Genomic DNA, 23,682 nt, shown 5'->3' with positions numbered 1-23,682 from the left:
GAGCATACAATGTAAAGCATGGTGACTATAATTAACAGAACTATATTATATGTTTAAAATTTTAGATCTACTCTCTTAACAATTTTCATCACCAACAAAAATACGGTAATTATGTGAGGGGATGGAGGTGTGAATTAACCTTATTCTGGTAATCATTTAATCATATATGTGTGTGTGTGTGTGTGTGTGTGTATAATCTCAAATCATCATATTGTGCACATTAACCTTACATATGTTGTGTCAATAATATCTCAATAAAACTAGAAATAAAGTACATTTGATAAAGTTTTTATTTATAAAAATATGTACAAACATGCCATGATATGTAGCGTTTGACCAAGCATTTTGTACGTTGGCTTTTAAATATAATTTTATATTAGTCCCTAATGGCCCAATATGATCAATCTTAATATGCTTTACCAAAGTAATTCCTGCTTAATAAAAAAAAATCAAATAATATAGAATAATCTATGATAAAAAGTACCTCTCCTGACAGCTCTCTTCCAGCTACCTGATTAAATTTCTGCTTTTAGTGCTATACTTAGTTTGGCAACTCATTAATAACATACAGCCCCATTTCTTGAGGTGATACCTATTAATCCCTCCATATTGCAAAATAAGATTACTTTTCTTACAATACCCTTTCTTATTCACCTAATGCTTTGAGAGTACTTTAAAGATTTTGATTAAGAGTGTTGTACTAAAACAGTGATAGAAGCAGAGAGCAGAATGGTGGTTGCCAAGGGCTAGGGTGGGGTGGGAGCTGGGAGGTATTAGTCAAAGGTACAAAGTTTCAGTTATGCAAGAGGAATGAGTCGTAGAGGTCTACTGCATGGCAGAATGCCTACAGTGCACAATATTCATTATACTGAAAACTTTGCCAGCAAGGTAGATCTCATATTAACTGTTTTCAACACAAAAGGAAATGAGTGAAGAGGGAGGGGGGGAGGGAGAAAACTTTTGGTGGTAATGCACATGTTTATGGCATATTTTGTGTAATGGCTTCATGGATGTATACTTATCTCCAAACTCATCGTTATATATATTAAATATATACTTTTTTTGGTATGACAGTCATACCTCAAAGTTGTTAAAAAGAAGACAAGGTGGTGACATAGAAAGTGTCATTTCCTAAAAAGAGAAATAAAAAACCGTGTTGAGAAATTTATTTTGCAGGCATGATAGATAAGTTAGATGCAGGCACAAACCAACAGGAATGTTCTACTGTGATCCTACAAGCTGAGAAGCATGCTTGGTTTGGCTGAAATAGAGATGTTGTGAGAAATTCTCTTACAACAAATTTCCTCTCAGACATTTCCTAGAATAGCTTGACTGTCTTGAAGAGAGATTAAATAGTGAGGCAAACTTAAATTATAACATTATTTTGTTTTAATCAATAGAAGGTCCATCCAGTCTACATCCTATACTTACTTTTCAACAGATTTTAAATTATTCATCTCGGTTCTTTTTTACTGTTATATTTTTATTCAGTTCCTGGTTCTTTATAGACCAGCAGACATTTGAATAAATAAATGAATTTATATACCTTCATAGTACAAACAACTGGGATGAATTTGGCTGTTTAGTTTTCTGTAATAGAGAAGTAGCAGGCTTTCTTTGTTATATTACTAAAAAAGGCAACTCAGTCACTTCTTAGCTGCTAACCCAAACTTCAGGCAATTGCTTAATAAATAATGTAATCAACGTCTAGATAGTACCTCACTAAATCCAACCCTCTTTGAGCAGAAGCAATCATTATAGCTTCATTCGATTGCGTACTTATTGATTTCTTAGTCTTTTAACTTCTGGTTGCTACGGATGGACACCCATGAAGCGGCAAAAATTTCTCTGTTGGCAAAAACATTTATGCTCATCAGAAATATGAAACCAATACTAATCATCAATAATAAAGCACTGGATTGTATATTATAAAACATCAAAATGCATGGTCCAAGCAATTATTATATTTAATAGTTGTCCAAGGAAATCATTAACAACAACCACTCTTTTGTGGCAATATCACATACTGGAACTGGGCACAGAGGAGGATCATAAATAGTTTGTATTTCTAATAACACAGACATAGTTCAAAAATTTCTTTTATTTTTACCTAGTATTTTAGAAGCCCTTTAAAAATAGAAAAAGCTGACAGAATTGAGATTTGCCTTTTCATTCTTTCCTTGTCTCTCCTTATTAGAAGTTAAGTTGATAATAAAGACAGAAGCAACAGAAGGAGAAAGAGAATCAAAAGATAGAAGGACTGATCTGATCTCTTAACTATGAGAATTATAGTGGAAGATATTTTTCCTCCTTGGGGATTGCAAGAAATAAATGTATTATTGGTCCAACTGTGTTCAATTAAATTTATAGATAATCCTTAACTATTGCTTCAGTTTTTGGAGTGCACTAGCTGAAATGAACAACTTTCAAATAGAGTAATGTAACTTTGGGTTTCACCTACATATGCATATGGTTCTTTAAGTGGATGATATCTTTATAATATAATATAAATATTTGGGTATCGTATTTGTACAAGTTTAGATAAAAATTCTCACTCTCCCCAGCACTAGTCTTGTTCTAAAAAAAAAAAAAAAAACTCTTCATTTCTAGAAAAAATCTAAGTTCTGACTTAGAAAAAAAAAAGCATCTTAAGGCTTCAAATAATTCTTTAATTACCTAGTTTCACCTTCTTGTTTCAAGTAGAGATGTTTAATATTCAGCTTAAAAATAAAATAACATAAACCCTGGATTATAGTGTTTATTGATTTTCAAAGTGTAAAAGAATTCCACCATGGTCAAAAAAAATCATGCCGATGTTACATCAATGAATGCAGAATTTAGAAGAGATGCACACAATGACTCATGAGACAGTCAGAACCAGAACTGGATCATTCTCCATAGCTATCCATTTCTTTGTTAAAAATACCCATAGAAGATCTGTTTTGTTTGTCTCATTTTCCCTAGAATATCAGAATGGTAGAGCTAGTTTAAGAAGAGCCAAACAAACCCCAATTCCTATGGGTACCCCTACGTTAATTTAAAATGTAATAGACCCTGACTATCATCATAACCTGGCTGTTCTCCTGTAATGTGAATCAGAGATGGAAAGCCATGTGCCTGGTATCTGCACAACAAAATAATAGCACGCACTTGTGGAAGTCTTCAAAGTCATATATATATATATATATATTTGACTTCCTTTTGGCAGGTAAGAAAATTATATACATGATGGGTCAAATGGCTTACTCAGGTTTAAAATATTTATTTATTCAATTGATTGATTGATTTGAGAGAGAGAGGGAGGGAGGGGGAAAGAGGAGAAAGAGAGAGAGAGAGATAGAAAGAGAGAGAGAGAGAGAGAGAGAGAGGGAGAGAGAGAGAGAATTTGATTCTTTTTGTTGTTGTTCCACTTATTTTTGCATCTATTGGTTGCTTCCTATATGTACCCTGACAGGGAAATCCAACCTGCAACCTTGCTGTATCAGGGCAGCACTCTAACCATATGAACTACCCAGCCAGGGCTACAATTTTAGATATGGAATTCTTAATAAGTTGATAAATTCAGTATTTTTATTACATGCTTTCTAAATATTCTCTTTGCTTTGTGATATACTTTTTACCCATCTGAAGTGAGGAAACTTTACTATAAAAAAGAGAACATTGGTTTAGATACAGGAATAACCCTAGCAACCCCAAAGGATTGGTACAGATTAGATCAATTCCATGACTTCTTAGAAGTACCAATGGGGCCCCAAGACTGCGACTTTCTTTCATGAATGGGAACTAGGGTCAAGAATTTGCAGGCAGGTGCCTGCACTGCCTCAATTTCTGTCTCTCTAACTTCTCCATGCTCAGATATATTAAAAGAAATGAGGCAGTCTAGGAGATCTATTCACAGCAGAGAAGAATTCCTATGTCCCGTAGTCTTTACTGTTGGCATATTGAAATCCAATATTGATCCTTTTAGGTTATTCAAAAACATTTCCTCTGCCTTTGATCTTACTGGTAATTAGTACAGTACATTTCTTTAAGTAAAATATTACAGTAGATGGTTAAAGAGTGAGAAAATCAGAGCGGCAGCCAGGGTGCTCTGACATGCAAAGAACTATGGAGATAATTACTAGAGTATGAGTTCCTAGGTATAAGATAAATAGGCAGCCAACAAGAGTATTGATCAATCCATATAATCTAAAGAAATCATGACCAAGAGGTGGAACTTGTTATTGAATATATAATTAGAAAGCATTTACATGGTAGTTGACAGAATCCCACATTTGTTCCTTGGCCTCTGGAGTAACAGCTATCATAATGGGGAAAGCTTGCAGAGGTTCGCACCTTTTGGAAGGAGAAACTGGGGGGTTGAGGACAAGGATAACGGAGGAGATACACTGTAGATAGATCTCTAAGAGTAAGCATAAAACACCATCTTTAAACCACATGATAATGCCCCCAAGGGAGCATCTACCAGCAAGAGGCAGAAAGAAATGAAACAGATTGACTAGGCCACTTGATATCAGACAGTGTCTGTCATCAAACACCCCAGGAGCCGTGGTGTCAGTGATGGAGACATGTGCGGACCAAACATCTTGGGATTCCATTCCCAAATGCTGACCTAGCTGCTGTTGTTCTGAATGGACAATGCACATTGAAAAAAACCAATCAATGCAAGTCATTAATGCAGCGAAATCCCTCAAAGAATCTCACAAAGTTACACTGTGGCAGATGTTTTTATTAGATGCTTTGTACTCTGGAATGGTAGTCATTCTTGGTTAGAGTGAATACCTCTTCCAGGTATGGGATTGTCTTTTCTGACCACAAGGCTTTGACCAGCTCCACTATTAGAGGACTTACAGAGTATTTGTTCAGATGATATGGTAGAACACAAAAATTAACCTCAGACCCAGAGGTTTTCTTCACAGAGAAACAGGTGTGAAAACGAACACAGGATAATAGGATCCACAGGTCCTATCATACAGCCCACCATGCCAAAGTTATCAGCCTGAGACTTCTGACCTTTCAAAGCTGCAGCTGAGAGGCCAGCTTGGAGAGGATATGCTGAATAATTGAGGAGGTGGGGTTGGGAGGTGGAGGTCATTACTCCCAAGGACCCATTGTGGAATTTTTGCTTTCTGTCCCTGCAACATTAAGCAATGTCATTGTTGTTCCCACAGGGAAACCCTTCAATTAGGGTGCACAGTCAGTGTCCCATTAAACTTGAAGTTCTGACTGCTTCATGCTCCTTGTGCCAAAAGCCCAGCAGGTAATTAGAGGAATCACAATCCCAGCTCGAGTAACTAACCCCTGTCATTCAGAAGAGGTAGGGTTCTGTTATGTAAGGAGATGAACAAAGAGTAAGTTTGGGACCCAGGTGATCTACTTCTGTGTTCTCTAGTTTTCCTTAATCAGTATTAACTAAAAATAGTAAAGCAAAGCTACTACAGTCTGAAAGGAGCGTGGTGACCAGGTGCTCAGACCTGTTAGGAATGAGGGTCTGGATCCCACTACCAGGCCCAAAGAGATGTTAACCAAGGATGGTGAAAATAGAGAATGGTAGTAAAGAAGAGAATTGATGGGTATCAGCTGCAGCCTCAGGTACAGCCACCCTGATGGAAGCTGCCCCCTATCTCAAAGATGTTCTGTTCTCAGAGGAATAAATGAACTACATGGAGCAAGTAGATCTGAATAGCACAGCGCGGAGCTCTAGTGGAGGCTGTGATAACTCACCCCTACCCCCATCCGCCACACTCCATTCTCTCTTCAGGGCCAACACACTCATTCCCCTAGTTGAGAGTGTTGGCTCCTTATGATCCACAGCTGGGTCTGGCTCCAGGCATAGCCCTTGGCTAAACAAACCTGTCTTTCCCAAGATGTTGCCCACTTCCAGTCAGCACAGAAGGACTGAATGACACAGAGGTCAAAGGCCCGACTCACTTGCTTTGGTTTGAGACAACTCAGAAGGACCATCTCAGCTCCGGAGCTTCCTGTAGGGCTGACTGAGGCATCTTTGGCCAGTGCCTTGCAGCTTCTCCTCTCATTCTTTTACAGGTGCTCCCAAGGGCCCTTTCCAGTAAACCTTCATCTCAGTATTTCTTGGGGAACCTGACATAAGGCAGCACATTTTCATTTTCTCATAACATTTCCATTCCCCTAATTTATCTTCAATTCTATTCCTATGGAGCTAAAAGACCTAGCTGTGTTTGTCCCATAAAAGTGTCATTTAAATTGTCCACTTTCTGTCCTCTTTTATCTAGCTCCTCTCTCTTTCCTCTCTAATGGCTCCAGAGTACCTGGGCTTTCAAGCTGACATCTCATTGATTTTGTAGGTATAAAGTTGGGGACTTGCTAAAAGCAGTCTTTTAAGTCTTGTGCTATTTCACCAGGTCAGGATACCATTACAGAGCAGTGTTGCATTGGTTTACATACTCTAGGGATAGTATTTGGAAGAAAATCTTACCTAAAAGGATTGTTGGAAGGAACTAACAGGACAAAGATGCCACAATCTAAAACTTCCTTTTCAATCTTTTTCTAAGGAGTTTTTTTAAATCTTTCCATGCACAGCTGGTCGAAGACAAGCATTTTTTCTAGAAACTATTTTATCTCTCCCCTCAACATTCACATCTAAGATTTTAGAAACTCTGTAAAGTAATATATACAAAGTGGGGCAAAAGTAGGCTTGCAGTTGTGAGTATGCAAAACACGGAGTTTATCCTTGTATTATTATTTATTATTGCATTATTCTCCATATGAACAATGGTAGACCTACCTTACAAGCATCCACTAACCTCAATTTGCATTTTTACCCTTTTGGGTTGCCACTTTCTTATCACAGAAAATACTGCTCTTTGTTTCTATCCTATCTATTCAGTTGATTTAATCGTGTAAAATAAATGAATACTGAAGGTTAAACTGCTTTGCTAAAAATAAGGAGAAGCTAAAGAAGACAAGTTAAAAATATACATAAAATATAATAATGGTTCTCTCAAGGACCGACGCCAAAGGGCTGGAAATAACTTCAGAGTTTTCTGAACTTGATTTGCTGCTGTGTTGGCCCCGTCATGTCCCAGTCGGCACCCCAGAGAGTGGATCTGAGATGGAGCAAACCTCAGCTTCCAGGGCAGCTTTGGTCTTTGAGCAGCCCTGCTTCTCACAGTGTGGAGTGAGAAGCCTTTGTTTCTGCATCACAGAATTGCTATCGTCCTTTTTGTCTTAGAGAAGTGCTGCTACAACGGTACATTTCTAACCATCATGGTGTCCCCGGTTGGGTAATTTGGCTCCTCTGTGCCTCGGTTTTCTTATCTTCATAATGAAGAAATAAGGCTACTTTCCTGATTAGTCACTTCAAGTTTAATACACACATATATGAAGTGCTTTCACCTAAAAAGTGTTCGGAACTTAGTAGCTAGGCAATGAATGTTAACATTTACTATTGTTAAGACCACATGAATTGAAACTTTTGCAAAGTAAAAAGCTATAAGAGAAAATACCAACCAAAAGTGGACTTGAATGTGACACCATCAAGAGAAATTTAAGAATTCCCATTAATATAGACACTTAGCACATGAAACTTGAGCTTCTGAATTTTATGAAATAGGTTTAAACATGTAAGTTGAAATATCAGATTTAAATTCATATATGTCCAACTGAACTGCCCCAGTGTGTAATTTGCAGCCTTCAGTAAGTTTATGCAAGAGAATTGTGGGAGCTTCAGTTTCCAGAATATACTGAATCTAACATACTGTCCCTCAACCAAATTTTTCTTAAGGATCCTACATATATATTATCAATTATGTCATGAACATGGACTATGTGAATTTAGAACGAAACCTAATTTAATCTAGACAAGTAGCTTCCTTTTATCTTTTATTTATAAGCCTGCTCCTACGCTAGAGTCTCCAGGAACATACAAACAGATGACACTGAATTAACTGACTGTCAGTCCTTCCTTCCATGATCTATAACCCACCCTGCAGATGCTCTAGTATCAATCAGACAAGTGACTGATGAACCATATGGGCCTTTTGCAAAGTTCCCTGCAGGCCAACAAATTCCAGACTTTTCAATCAGGAAGGAGAAATCAATTTCAGAGAAATGAACATTTTGGAAAAAAAAAAAAAAAAGAGTCTGTACCTTATCTTACTGTCTTACTCTCAAGGAAATGCAAACTTACCTAACAGCAGATCTTTGAAAGTCTTATAACCCATGAGAATAAAAGAGGGGAGAATTTCTTTGATTTTTAGAATCTATACTTTTGTGACCATGTAGCTAAGTTCATAGCTTGAACTGCACTACAAAAAATTTATGATGATTATGGAACTATTGGAACAATTAAGACAGTTAAAATACCTTATTTACTCCAAATGCAGCCTTGAATGAATACGTCCAACAAATACTCACTGAACTCCTACCGTGGGCTAGGCACCAGATAGTAACAACCACAGCATGCCAGGGTCTGTGCTCTAGACCTTAAAGTGTTCTCATTTAACTCTCGCATTTTATTAAGAAAGTTCAGGGTTTTTTTTATCCCTGAAAAACTAAGGCACAGACAGATGAAGCAAGCCAGCCAAAGTCTCACTCTCCCTAGATGATAGAACCGCAATTCAAACCTTTGCCTATCTTCCAACAGAAACTGTCTGCTTAAGTTTTATTCTTAATTGCGACCTTTTTTTACAAGTAACTGGAGTAATCAATTGTTTAATTGAATTGACCCAGAGCTCTGATATCTCACAAACACTGTCTAATTTGATTCTAATACGACCATTTTATAACACTTAAGCTTTTAACAGGTAGATGTAACAAAGATACTTATAAAAAAATACTTTATCTTGTTCCAGAGAAAGGTATTCATATATTGGTGCACAATATTCAATATTTTCACTTAAAATTTTGTCTTCCACAGACACTTGTAACAGTTTGACAAGTCAAATATTGCAAGTCTTAGTAAACCAACACTAGTCAATGCAGTGAGGTGGTATTTGACATTCACTTCCATCAGGCTGGGCTGAGCCAACTTCGGTAAGTTACTTTACCACTCTGGCCTTCTCTTTCCTTGAAAGAATCATTTTTTAATACCTGTCCTTCAGTTATTTAGTCATCGCACAGGGATGGTAAGCAAACACTTCTTTTGCTTACCATATTTGGTACCCATGGCTGCCATTACAAACTACCACAAACTTAATGACTTAAAACAACAGAAATCGATGCTCTTACGGTTCTGAAGGCCTGAAGTTTGAAAGCAGGCGTGTGTCAGCTATCATTCCTCCTCCGGAGGCTCTAGGGGGAGACTGTGGCCCTGACCTCCTTCACTGCTGGCAGCTGGACTACTCCAGTCTCTGCTGCTGCCTTCCCATTGCTTCCTCCTTGGTGTCTGTCTTGGCTCTTCTTTCTCTTATAAAAACGCTTGTTATTGGATTTGGGGCCCACCTGTGTAGCCCAGCATGCTGTCATCTCAAAATCCCCAACTCAATTACACATGCATAGACCCTTTTTCCCAGAGGGTTACATTCACAGGTTCCAGGAGGTAACATCTCTTTAGGGGGCCATCATTCAACCCACTGAACCTACTATTTTGCCAGGCATTAGGTTTGGATGCTGGGACACCTTTTGGAGAAACTGGCAAAATTGGAGGCAGTTTAGCTGGTGCAGAACTTTGGAAATCAATGTATTACTGTAACACTGCCAGTTTTCATTATCCACTTAAAATTAACATCTTCTTTCTTTTTCCTGCTTTTTTCCTCAGTATGCTAATAAGAGAAAAATAATTAAATCTCACACCAATGTTATTTTTCATCTTTAGTTAGAATATATGTCAAAGGAATCTGATCAATAACAGGGAGTTGCCTTGGCATAATTGAAAGAAGCATCAACAAGAAACGCATGTAGATGAGTATGGTTTCCAAGTAAAAGAAGAGTAATAATATTTAACGTGGCACAATTTGATCCAAGTACAAAACTACTAGTAAATGAATCAAGTTTGATCAGGTTAAGAATTCTTCAAATTGAGCCCCAATGACATCATCATTACAGATTAATATCTGTGTCTTTAAGAATTTTCATAATAATATACTCCTCTCCCCTACCTTAAAAGTTTTAGAAAGTATAAAGTCTTATAGGTTAGCTATTAACACGTTGGGAGAAAATAGATTTGTTCCTTGCTACTCAAAGTGTGGTCCACAGATTAGCAGGAGCAGTAGCACCTGTTAGTTTGTTAGGAACACAGACTCTCAGGCCACAGCAAAACCCACCAAGCCACCACATCCATTTTAACAAGATTCCTAGTAATTATAAGGTGTTTTACATTTTGAAAAGTTAATTACATTTTCCCCAGCTGGTACAACATGTTGAAACAGGTATTTGGTATAATAGTTCTCAAGAGGGTCACCAATGTGTGACAAAATAAGTAAAATATACTTCTTTTGTGAATTTTGTGAAGATGAACTTACTCAATTTAAAGAGCTGCCTTTGATTCTGACAGTAAGAGTTTCCTACTATTTCTTCATTTCTTTTCTGAAATGATGATGATAGAAGAGGGTCATGTTCAGCACTCATGCATATGCGTGTTTAATCTTTTATTTATAAAAAGATTTGGATGAACACCCACAGTATTTTTTCCATTTAAATTATTTACCCAAAAAATCTAAGAGTGGTGTGTCTAGGTGATTCATTGGAGGGAAGAGTGGAATCAGGAGAAGAGGGAAAAGGAGGGAGTGAAGTAGAATATCAAAGAAGGATTTTTCTTTATATTTTTTTCTTAACATTTGCCTTAATTTTTTTTCTGTAGTCTGGGCTTCTTTGGAAAAGACCACAGAGACAAGACTTGGCAAGTTACCACAATGCCAGTTAGCTTGAGAGTATTCTCTGATATGCCCTTCTTCATGCCAGTAATGACACACAATACAGTTCATCCCATGAGCCACTGAAAAACTTCTTGAGAAGTAGCAGACCATGGTCTGGAGAGTATTCTTAAGTTCTAGGGTTTTCTCAAGGGAAACCTGGCATGTGCACATTCACCAAATATCCCATTTTGTTGTTTGGAAGTGAAGTGTATGTTCAAACATTACCCCTTGCTTCAGAGGTGGCTCCATTTCAGTGATCCTGTATTAATATCAAGACATTAAAAGCTCTAACATGAACACTATGCAAATGTATAATGTTTCCTCAAAATTATACTTTGAAAGAAATATGAAGAGGAGGCGAAAGGTGAGCAGGTCCTTGGAAATGAGTATCATAACATTTGTGCATTCTTTAAACAAACTAGTGGCATTTAAGATTGCTAAATTAACATTTTAATATTTCTGAAGCAACTCAGTGATTCTAAAGGCAAAGTCCTAAGCTATTTTCTTTTTTGCACCAATCCCATTGTTTTTGATGTAAATGTACGCAGTGCATTCATTAATTAAAGGTTACTCTATAACAGATTCTTTTCTAATTTACCAAATATCAGACCTTTTCATCATTAGGACAAGCGTGTTATTTACTAAATTAAAAAAATGATTATGGATCAAAGACCAAAAAAAAAAAAAATTCAGGTTTGAAATATTATTCCTACACAGCTAATATTTAATGTTCCTTACATTTCTTATAAAATTGGGGGTAAAACACAAACACATGGGTAAATAAATATTTGATCTTTCCTAGCACTTGCATCTTATAATTAAGTGTGATGGGTTTTTAAATGTTAAGGAAATAATAATTTGCCATCAGTGGGGATGGGAGAATTTTGTTTATTAGTTTAGTGTGATTCAATTTGTGAAAATGTGCTCCATTGATCTCTGAAAAAGAACTTTAATTGGAAATGAATATCACAATCTATTTGCCACACCAATAAGCCCAAATTGCTGGAGTTCATTAAGTACCACACCTGCTATTTAACTTATCATGGGAAGAAAAATTCTTGATTTAATATATTTAAGGGTGTCAAGTGGGAGCTCAAAAAAACAGTAGTTTGAACTCCTTATTTCTCTACTCAACCAAGTTTTTAAAATACGTCCCATTTCCCTGCCTGAAGTAAACATAACCGGATACTTGATCTGGATACCCCCTTATCATTTTACGCAGATACAGTTTCTTTTTTGAAATACAAGTATGACTGTCAGAACATGCAGGCAGCTAGAATGCACACCTGGACTTTTGATGTATGCAAATGAACATATGCAAATTAAACTGGACTTAACCGCTCCCATAGGAAATAAAAATGGACTTTGCTCGTTCTCAGAAGAAATGTTGATGGTCCTAGCACTATATATTGACTGGCTTGGTGGGGGAAAAGCAGGGAGATGTAAATGACCTGCTGAACGTGTTGATGGTTGAACTCACCCTAACCAAAATGTGTGTTTGGCAAAGTGTGGAGCCTGCACCTGGAGATGCACAAGCAGTTGACTGGGAGTCTCCACTCCCCCTTTCCTTTACTTCTCTATGTTCCTCTCTCCCCTTGCTCCTATGGGCCCATGAGGTGGATCAGGAATCCCCTTTCCCCCCACTTTCTTTGCTCCTATGGGCCCTCCAGTCAGTCTGGGAGTTTTTCTTCTCTCCATCCCGCTTTCTCCCTTTTTTTCCTCAACAAACCTATTGTTTAATCCTAGAGTGGTCTCTGGGTGACTCCTCAGAGCAAGGCTGCCTGACAATAACCATTTAAATAATACTCTTTAAAAAACTTCTCACAAGTAAATGTAGAAAGTGCATTTTTTAATGCCAGTGCCCACAGAGGTCGCCAGGTCACCCTTTCAAAGCAATATGAAACTCAGTGGGGTGGGCAGAGGAGCAAGGACGCAGGAGAAAGAACAGGCTTTTTATACGAGGATAAAAACCATAGGATGGACACTAAATAAACAGTGTCAACAGCTGCCCACAACAGGACAGATACACTTCAACAAATAATCAAGAACAAGCAGTTGAGGATAAGCAACAAAGCTCACAATAACTTCCTTTGGATGAAAGAATTTAAAATAATGAAGTGAACCTCCCCCCAAAAAACTCCATAGCTTTTAGTTATTTGAAAAAGAAATTCTTATACCACTCAACAACTGGATTTGTAGAGACCCTCTGTGTTTCAGTTTGAAACAAACCCACAGCCAGGTCTTGGTCCCCATATGGATCACTCGGTGGTGCCAGGAAGCAATCTGGTTCCAGCCTTTGGATCCGCAACGTGATCATGAGCACAAGAAGGTTACTATCAGGCATGGCTGATTGCCAACCCACCTTTGCCCCCTGGAGAAATAACTATCACTGTAAGTTTAATTTTTACAAATAATGGCTAGCACTTTTCTCATGGTAGATGAAGTGAGAGGGTGACTATTTTTACTAAAATTTAATTATTTAATGAATATCTACTATATCCTAGGCATTGTGTTAGATAGTCTGGTGTTTACAAAGTTGGAAAGAGAAGAATGCTATCTTTCTCTTCAAGGACATATTGAGGTTACCAAAAACAAAACCATAAATTCTTTAAAAAAAAAAACCCTCCATTTCTATCATTGTTTCTGTCACTCAGCTTTGGCCACTAGATCAACTTGTACTACTTCCTGCTTCCACCTAGTTTTCCACATACAGTCCTCCATTAGTTCCTATTCTTCTTCTTTTGCAATGGCGTCTTCTGCCTGAATCATTTCCTTGGTTTGGGATTTTATCACATCCTTTTGAATTACGCAGTATTTCACTCACTGACTCCCTGCCTTTAGTCTTTTCGCCTATTTCACTTCCCTCTCTTACAAAGTCCAAACCACACTAGTCTCTCTAAAACCCCGATTTCACTCTTTCACTGCTGTTCAAACACTTCCTCTGATTTTCTTAGTTCATTGGTATAAAATCCACATAATGTAGCCTAACATTAAGGAAACCTTCAGAATCAGACTCAACCCAACCCTTATGATCTTTTCTCTACGTTGAAGCGTAACTGGAAGAAGCATAATATGCTCTTCCTGAACAAATTCTCAAGACTGACATTGTTTCCACAGCGTACTTAAGATAAGATGTTCACTTACAGGTTCCTAGCAACATAAGGAGAGTGCTTTGGAAGAAGCAACGCAAAACGAAAGCAACACAAAGAAAGCTTAAAACCAGTGACATCTTTTTAGTTACATGTAATCGACTTAGCTCTGCCCCCGGGCTTGCTTCCCTTCAAGATAGGTTTTGACCTGTTAGGAGCTCTCTGCTAGAGCCACAGGAGTCTATTCAGTGTGCTTTGAAGGCAGGATGCCTATTCTTAACCTCTGCCCACCCCACTTGCAGACTTTAAAATACCATCCTGCTACATTAGGTCTGGTCTAAATTCTGTGACACGAAGGAGCCTGACTGTTAAAGGGTTTACATCCTTCATCAAGTACAATTTCTGGGAGAGCAATGAGATTATTTGGGAAAGGTTGGGTATGGATGGGAAAGTGAATGAAAACTTCCATTATTGCTTAAGTTCAAAGCCTTGTTCTCAAAAATTTGCTGAGTTTCCTTTTCCTGTGAGTAGAATAATGATTTCTCCAATATGGTATATCAGTCATAATTGGCACAGAAATACATATTCCTAGGTGCCATGTTATTGCATGCAACAGATATTCCAGACTTGTGCCAAGTAGCAGTAACCTGTCAGATGCTGATGAATTCTGGGTTCTGATAATGTCTTACATCCTAAATATCTTCTACAAGAAACACATGCTTAGTTATTAAGAAATATACCCAAATTATGTGAATCTATCATCATCTTCCCCTAAATATGTCCTAATTCTTTTTATTCAACAGAATTCTGATTTTGTTCAGATACTCGGAGGTTTTTTGCTTCAGGGGAAATGAAGGTTGGTTACCCTAAACCAATTGTGGTAATTCCATTTTCTTGACAGTGATTGGTTTAGACAAGGACATGTGATGTAATTCTAACTAATGAGTCATAAGAGGAAATCTACTGGAGAGAGTGACTGGAAAAGTTTTCCTCTACTCTGAAAACGGGACACAGACAGACATTAGTCACTTTTTTCCCTGCCTGTGGTGACTTATAATGCTGGGAAACATAGTGAACCTGATGAATTTGTTCTGGAATTTCCCTTCCTTTAGTGTGCTTGTTTTGTGAGTTAATAACCTTTTTGTGAATTAATAACCCTTTGTCTACATTACTTTTAGAAGTAACCTTTGGGATACTTGAAATCCAAAGGATCTAAATTGTTCTAAAAATGTACTAACGGAGGTTTGGGAATCTTAGTGACTGACAAGCGTCTCTCAAAAGGCAGAATTATATGAGCTATGCTCACTTCATTTGGGATACCCATCATTCAGTTCACACTATAATGGTTATATTCGTGGACTTAGATCATCTTTGATATTATAACATAGACTGTTTTCAATGGAGCATGTGCTCAAATTACTTTTTATGCTAATGTTAATGATTTGTACCTTGTGGCAGTAAAATGAAGTGGAAAGAACATTGAGCTGGAAGTCAGAAAACTTGGATTCTTGTCCTTACATTGACCCAACTTTTCTGTATGACCTTGGTTAGAAAATGGAACATTTCTTCTGGGATGTGCTTTTTTTAATCACTCACTCGGGAGGCTATACCCTACTCTCTGTAATGGGGTTCTGGCTCTAATTATCTAGAGTGCAAACATACCCACAATTTGCACCCAGGAATCAGGAGCAGGCACCACAACCTGGGGTGTTTCTAACAAAAGGAGGTCCTTTATATACTTTCTGTGCTTCATTATGTAATCACGCCTATGGCATAAACTTTTGTTATTGGATTAACAAAACTTCTTAATTAACTAGTTATTGGGTTAATAACAAAACTTTTAAATGAACTAATGTTCTTTGTGCATGGTCTGACAATATGTGGCCTTCTGACCATTTGGTGAAGTGCGGATTTAAGCATGAAGGTAGGAACATGAGGATGGCCAAGATGTGGGAAATATATCAGTTGTTTTTGAAGTTATTGGATGAGGGTCAGCATATGAGGACTTATATCCGGTAACCCTAATAGAATCTTGAGACAAAATATCCAAGTTAAAAAAATTAAAGAAACCCATATTTATTGAGGAATCTAGAAATCTGGTTGAGAGTTACAGAAGTTAATGGAGGAAGTATTTTCTTAAAAAACAGAAACACATTTTATTCAAATCTTAAGGCCTACAGAGGTAGGGACAATTTCTTCACAGTTACTAAGTACGACTTTCATTACTGGTCCTTGTTAAATGAGCCCCGAATAAGGTGCTAGCAAGAAAGCAGGCAAGAGTAACTGCTTGTCATCGAACAGCAGCATGATAAGCAAATGAAAACCAGAATCCATAGTCAGCTACCTGCTAATGAGGTTAAGAGAGTCTCTTGCTCAGGAGCCCGTAGATGAGCCACAATGTTCTCCCATCCCACTGAAACTGTTCTGTACGTTATCTCTGATATAGGCTGCCTTTCTTAATAGGATTACTGCTCTGTTACATTTCTGGAGCATCGTTCCGCATTATTACAACATTGCATGATAGGCTGCCTACAGAGGCACTCATTATTCATAAGCTGGAAAGAAAACCTTCTTTAAAAAGAAAGGTCAGAAGGGAACATGGTCACCAAGGTGACCAAGGCTAGTATAATAAAGAAGCTGGTTATACAGAAGACTAAAATATCAGTATAATCTCGTCTTCCATTATTAATGCTCCATGAACAAACCCAGCTAGTGCAGATAAATGACAAGATATTTCCTAATCTCATTTCATTCACTGTTATCATTGGATTAGAAGCCAGAGGTCTGTACTGCCTTGAAAAGTACATTTCCATATTAAACTAAATCTGAATGGCCAAGCCATAAGAGAAATATTTATGTATGATTTGATAAAGAGAAAAAAATATGTATTCACCTCAAGGTAGCTTCATTGTCTCCCTAGATGACCTCATATCTGAGATGAAATCACTCATGGTTTTGTTCTATTTGGAGGGAAACAGAACACTTTTAATTTGTTCAAACTAAGGTTATGGCAACTGAACCAACAATAGGAAGAAATAGTCTCCCAATCAGCTTAATGCGTTTAATAATAAGTACTGCCTATTCATAAATTCAATAGTAGGCGTGGTTTTTCAGATATGTTGTTAACAGGTGTAAAAAAAAATAGTTGGTATAGAACTGTTTCTTTTGTACCTGCTCAAAAAAAGTCCACTTAAGGTAGCACAGCTGATACCTGCCGGCTCCACTCCTAACACCTGCTGCCCATTTACTGATGCTTCTCCGGCTGAGCTGCTCGTTCCTTTCCTGCTACTGAAAAACTGAAAAAAGCAGATGAAAGGAGGAACGGTCACGGGCAGGTGATGGACTCAGAAGCCCCCATTCAGTCCATTCTTCCATCCATATCCTCTTACAATATGCCAGTCACTGTTTTTTCTTCTGCTTTTTAATTTGTTTTTGATTATATTTAATTAACCCTTCTTTACCACACCTCAGGATCATACAGTAGCTATTTTGTTGCTTTAACAACACTGTTTATTCTTCTTTCTACATAAGTGAATTACCTCTGAAAACAGCCCTCATCTTCTGCTCAACTGTTACTTTTTTTCTAGATGTTCAAGGATTTTCGTAATGTGAACCCACCAATTCGAACTAATACTTCCTAATATCTCCTAGGCCATCACATATGTGCATCCTCTGGTTTAGTCAATACCTCTCTGGGTTTCCTGACCACTTTTCCCACTTCCACTTAGCCTAAAAGAAGTCATCCCTCCAAATTCAGAAATATTTTCAAGAAGGTATTAAATAAATTGCTCAAGGTTTCTCTGGAAAGTGGTAGAGCTGGGATTCAAATTCAAAAGAGACAGGGTGTGGGAGACTCTGAAGTCTGTGCTCTTGTTAAAACTAAAATTCAAAGTGGAACTTTAGGATTTTATTTATGTTTTAGAATTTGGAGACAATAAAGTGAGCACTTAGTGTAAATTTAAGGCCTTCTGAAATGACTGTAAAAATTGTTCCTAAATAAGTATTACTAGATACTAACATTAACTGTCCTCCATAAGTTTTAACATCATGCTACTATAAACATAATTACATAAATGGAACTAACTTAAGAAGAAAAATATTTTAAATGTGTGAAAATGTTACTAATGGGATAGTAATGATTCCATTTCTAAGAAAGCATAATCCAAGGCAAAATAGTTATGTACTTATTTTCAAAAGTGAAGTAAGACAAGTCTGCTACCTGTGTAGTACACAGTAACAATAGAACGTTAGTCTCTAAACTACAAAAAAAGTTGTTATAAATAAAAAGTTATCAGGCCTAGACAGAAATATAATGTCTCAAGTGAACAAGTTACTAATGCCACTATGGAGTAGATTTAATTTGAATAATCATTAATGTACAGAAATATTTGGATTAGTAATAATCTCTTTAAATTAATTGAAATTATGATAGGTAGCATAATAAAGATACAGGTCATTGTCTAATAATATAAAAAAGCAAAAAAGCAAATAGAAACAAAATAAAAGAGAAAAAATAAAATTTCATTTGAAAGACCTTTTAAACTAGTGAATGTTACAGATAATCAATAAAATAATAAAAACTTTTCATAATAGCTAACATTTATGGAGCTATAATGTGTCAAAGCTGTGTACATTAAGGTATATTTAATTTTTACAACAGGCTTAAGGTTGGTAAAACTTATCTCAATTTTACTAAAGAAATGGTTTTAGAGAGGTTTTCCAAAATATATCTTATGAAACTGTCTAAATAAATAAAATGTAATTAAACCTTAGGACTTGTTTGGCAGAAAATAAAAGAAAGATTTAGGGAAGAATTTCCTTGACATCAAGTAAGTGATTTTAAATTCACAAAACCCCTGTCAGGAATGCACACATTACTATTAGCTAAATTAACAAGTGTATATTTCACCATTTACAAATATTAGTGGTGATTTTAATTTTCTTAAAAATAGCACTTACGTAGAGAGATCATAAATTAAATTTCAGTGAAGTAAATGTTTGGTTTGAGTTACCTAGTTTTTAAAAATTTATATATTTTGTTTACTTGAAACTATTTTAACTAGACTTCATCCACTTTAAACGATGTAGTGAGATATGTCCAAAGAGTTTTATTTATTTTTATTCTGTAGTTATACTTTTTATACTAAGTGATTGTTTTTGTTTGTTTGTTTGTTTTGGCTTACAAAGATTTTTAAGAAGGAGTTGCTTCTGTTTTCCACTTCATTTTGACAGTGATAACCTGACTTGGATGCTTTGGCAGTGGGATCTGTTGCAACAGAAATGAGCTTTGGTAATCTGCCCCAAAGTAAGAAATAGAAATTCCACACATAAAGGAGCTGCTAATTATATTCCACTGTATTATACATTTTGGTTAGGATAACTGAATGATATTTCTAAAAAATAAGTCTAAATCACTCATATTCTAAGCATAGATTGCTATTCAAATAACCCAATGCCTTTGGTTCCATATACATAAAGTGATAAAACATCATAAGTGTGAATGATCAACTTTCTAGAAATCAGTGCACTTAGCAGGCTAGAACACATGGACAGAGGCCAATATACAGGTTTCCATCCATGAGCACTTATAGAAGGATTGATCTGACGTGGAGCATCCTAAACCTATACTAAGTAAGTACGGTACCAAGAGACCTCTGCAAAGGGCCAAAAGCCAGGACCAAGTACACCTTGGAGATGTGACCAAATTCACCCAGGATAAAAATTCTTCTCTTCATAGCCATTTCAATTCAAATTATTAAAAGGATATAATGAGCTTACCTTTACCTCTGCATGAAACCAAAGTACACATTATTGCAGCAGGTGGATTTACCAAGTGGCACTCAAGTGCACAGACTGAGAGATAATACATTTCTAAAAATCACTAACTCATCCTGGGAGGGTGTTTCTTTTGTTTTTAATTTGATAGCCTCTGACACATAATTTTCAGTTTGGGTTTAAGAGATTTATCATAACTGTTAAAAATTATGATTCACATCATTAAACATGATCATTTTCACCATAAAGGAAATGATTCACACAGTAAAACCCATACAAAATATTGTTTCTTTCTTTGAATAATTCAACTTATTAGTATAAAAATACTTTTGTCTTTGAAGGTTTCCAATTCTTCATTTTTAAATGCACACAGTATTAATCTCTTCCATCTAATAACAATTGCTTTTATATTCTCTTTATTAAAAAGAATGTGTGAGGGGTATGAGGGTAAGTTTCACACTGACTTAGGTATACTGTGTAGACTGAGCTTAGTTGTGCATTTTGACCACAAAAGAGTGTGTATATTATTTCTTGGACAATACCACATTTTAAAGTTGCCTAATTAAAGGGAAAGTTTAAAAAGATAAATTAATTGATCATGGCCAAGAAAATTATTTGAGAATGTGTAACAGATTGGTCACCCTGGCCTGATTTCATAAACCTTATTTTCCAGTTAAGGAAAGATTAGAAAGGGAGGGTACTCAGAACCCCTTAAGAAGGTTTTATTATGACTAAGATGCAAAAAAATTACATACTTAAGAAATGCTAGTTAGAAACAAAGGTGTTTCATTAGAATATGGAATAAGTTTAGAATTTATATATATGGTTTGAGCAGAAAATTTGTTGTAAAGCATGCACCGATCCAGTAATTACCACTCAGATCCATCAGCCATAAAATGCCCTGCCCACTTTTTTTCCCTGGGTATCAACTTCATAACTTCTTAGAAAGCAATGATGAAAGCAGAGTTCTGATCTCAGAAATGGGCTGAAATGGCGGACTTGAGTGCTGCCTGTCATGTACATGACCTAACTCTCAATGCTGAGTCTGGGTGCCAACTTTTCTACCCTCAACCTCATTGTAGCTGAGCCTGATTTCACCAAAATTTATGCAAATAGCACTTTGATCATGACTAGATCCACTGTCCACACAGGAATATGGGCACAACCATTATTCTGAAGTAAGCCAAGTATTCTCCATTCCATGAGGTAGTATAATTACATGTGTGTTACAACGATTGATATTGGTTACATACTCAGGAGTCCAATGCAGTTATATTTGTTGTTTAGTATCAGATAAGCACCTTGGAAAGGTCAGTAAGATTGTTACTGAGCAAAGGGGGTTCGTTCACATGGCACCTTGGTGTAAGACCCAACAATTAGTGTTGAGGAAAACAAGACTTTATTTACAATATTCCAACCTTGGGGGTGCTGTGAGCGCTTCAGCTTGGAGCCCTGTTCTCCAGTGACACCCAGCAGTTCCCTTGCTCCCAAGAGGCTATAAACCAAAACCAAGCCCAACAGTTCTCCATCCCTTATCTGTCAGCTCTCTCCTTTAGGATCTGGGGTATGATGTCATCAGCCTCCATATAATAGTCCAGAAAAGTATGTGCCGTGTTACACTGGATCATGGTGAAGTCTAGGAAAGGCACAAGTCCTAAGAGAATCCTCTCTGCATGTCTCAATTTCCAAAAGTCCAGAGAGAGTTCAGGTCTGCAAGGCAGAGCCCCTGGTGGTTTTGGAGACAGCTGGAGCAGGTACAATCAAAGCAGCAGCATGCCTGCTTTCTTACTAGCTTGGGCCACATGGCCCTCTCCCATGGCAGACCAGCTCTTCTACAAAGCTGCCGAGCTGCTCCATCATGCTCCTCCAACAGGCTTCTTCAAACAGGCTTCTTCCATTGTGCTTCTTCTCATGGTGCATGGGAGCCCTTCTTCCCATCAGACTTCATGGTGGCCCACGGGGCCCTTCTGCAGTCTTTCAAACCATGTGGCCCAGCCTGCCAAATGGCTGCTGCTTGCTGTTCTTGCTCTCTCCTTTCTTTCTGGCTCTCTCCTTGCCACTGATATGCAACGTACCTTAAATAGTATCATCCGCCCATTTATTGGCCCTAGCTACCAGCCTGCCGTAGGTATGCAAAATACCTTAAAAGTTGCACTGTCTTCTTCCCCTAACCCCAAAACCATGGAATGTGGGGACTTTTGGGGACCCTGTTACAAGATCAGACATTAGCATTATTGTGTCTTGTTTGATAAACTCCCTTTCTTTGGGGAAGGGAGAGACATGTATAAGTATAATGTAGGCTATTTATAGCCAGACAAGAATGGAATATATACAGTCAAACATTGGGTCTTCAATGGAGTCTCTGCGACTAAGTCCATGATTTTCTGTTGATTCAGGCTGGAGAGCATCCATCGTCATGGCTGATGGCTGGCAAGTCATCAACTCAAGTGCACAGATGCTCACTGCTAGAACTAGAGCTAGGTTCTCCCAGAACTTTAGTTGGCATGTGAGTTGAAACACTTGAAGCTAATATGCATAAATATTTGAATTTTAAATTTTCCACACACAATGATATTTCAAGTACATGAATCAAATCTACTTCCCAAATGTAATTTTCTATTGGTGTTGATACTGTTATTGAAATGCACTGACTTGAGTGCATTTGACTGTAGTGATTAGATAGGAAATCAATATTTTAAGACATTAAGACCAAAAAATTCTACCTAAAGTAGATGAACAGATGAAAAGTGTTGCAATCTATGTAAGTCCACACCCAATTATGGTCCAATCAAGCTGTGCTGGAAAAAAGATACCATTCTGAGAGGATTAATTTCTTTTAAGGAGGTTTAATCTCTTTGTATTCATTTAACTGTGGAACATCACTCTTCAAAATGTGAATATATCAAATTCAATAATAAATCTTAGAAACGTCAGCATATATTTTATTTTATGATGCTATTCCTATAATGGGATACAGAAAGAAGTCACTGGTAAGTTTTATAATAGTGAAAAGTTAAAAGAAACAGAAAGTGAAGAGTAAAATTATTTTTAATTTTAGATGCTCTAACTGCCTATATGGGTAGGCTCAGCAATCACTCAAAGTCAACATTTTGATTAATAAAATTAATAGAAAGAGGTTTATAAAGTAACAGCAGATCATGCAAGGTGCTGGCATTGCTAAATATGTAAGGAGAAAGGACAAGTTAGACAACTAAGATTTGGCTTTTTGTGGTTCTAATTGTGAGATGTAGGAAATCTTATACCAAAATGAATATGTGATTTAGAAGTCCTTTCCAAAACACTTTATTTATTAATTACTAAGTTAATCTTTCTAGCCTTAATTCCTAGGTAATTCAGTAATTCTAAAATAATTAGAAAACACAATCATTCAAAGAAGTTATAATTCAATTTAAGAAACAAGGATGATGGGATTTAAAGTGATCCACCATTAGTCTATTATGGGGAGTATTAATACTTTCATGGATCTATTAATCATTTTTAATAATTTTAAAGCACTATGTCAAGGAACACTAGAACAGGTTACCATCATTATTTTAAAAATATTATTTATTCTTTCTATAGTATTATTTGAGGCTTTGTGGATTTTGAAAAAATAAATTTATAAGCATTGATATAAACATTTTGAAATCACTGGTTACTTTTAGACAAGGCATAATTTGGTAATTAAGTTGGATAAGTTGTTGCAAGAACTGACAGACTTTCTTCCAATGATGGTAACAGTTATGTTTAATCTGGTAAATATTTGACTGGATTTTTAACTTCCTGCTTCCATATATCTCAACAGAACCCTAACAAAATCCGTTCAAAGAGGAAAAATCTTTAGTTGATGCTTCCTTACATGAACTGGAACCATGACCACCTCCAAATAAAAATGCACTTAAAAATTGAGCTTTATTTAGGAATAACTGACAGAATTGTAAGATACTTAAAGTGTACACTGTGGCGATTTGATATGTATACACCGT

The 23,682-nt window shown here is 36.7% G+C and overlaps 1 protein-coding gene across 1 annotated transcript in view; it reads right to left on the bottom strand.

Moving 5' to 3' along the window:
- SPAG16 (sperm associated antigen 16) overlaps window positions 1–23,682 on the bottom strand; it is a 743,404-nt gene that overhangs the window by 68,145 nt on the left and 651,577 nt on the right. The gene's annotated exons all lie outside the window — the stretch shown is intronic.

This window comes from Furipterus horrens, unplaced genomic scaffold, assembly GCF_987537825.1.
Source record: "Furipterus horrens unplaced genomic scaffold, mFurHor1.1.pri manual_scaffold_1, whole genome shotgun sequence".
In the NCBI taxonomy this organism is placed as follows: Eukaryota; Metazoa; Chordata; class Mammalia; order Chiroptera; family Furipteridae; genus Furipterus; species Furipterus horrens.
This window is presented reverse-complemented; position numbering and strand designations above follow the sequence as displayed.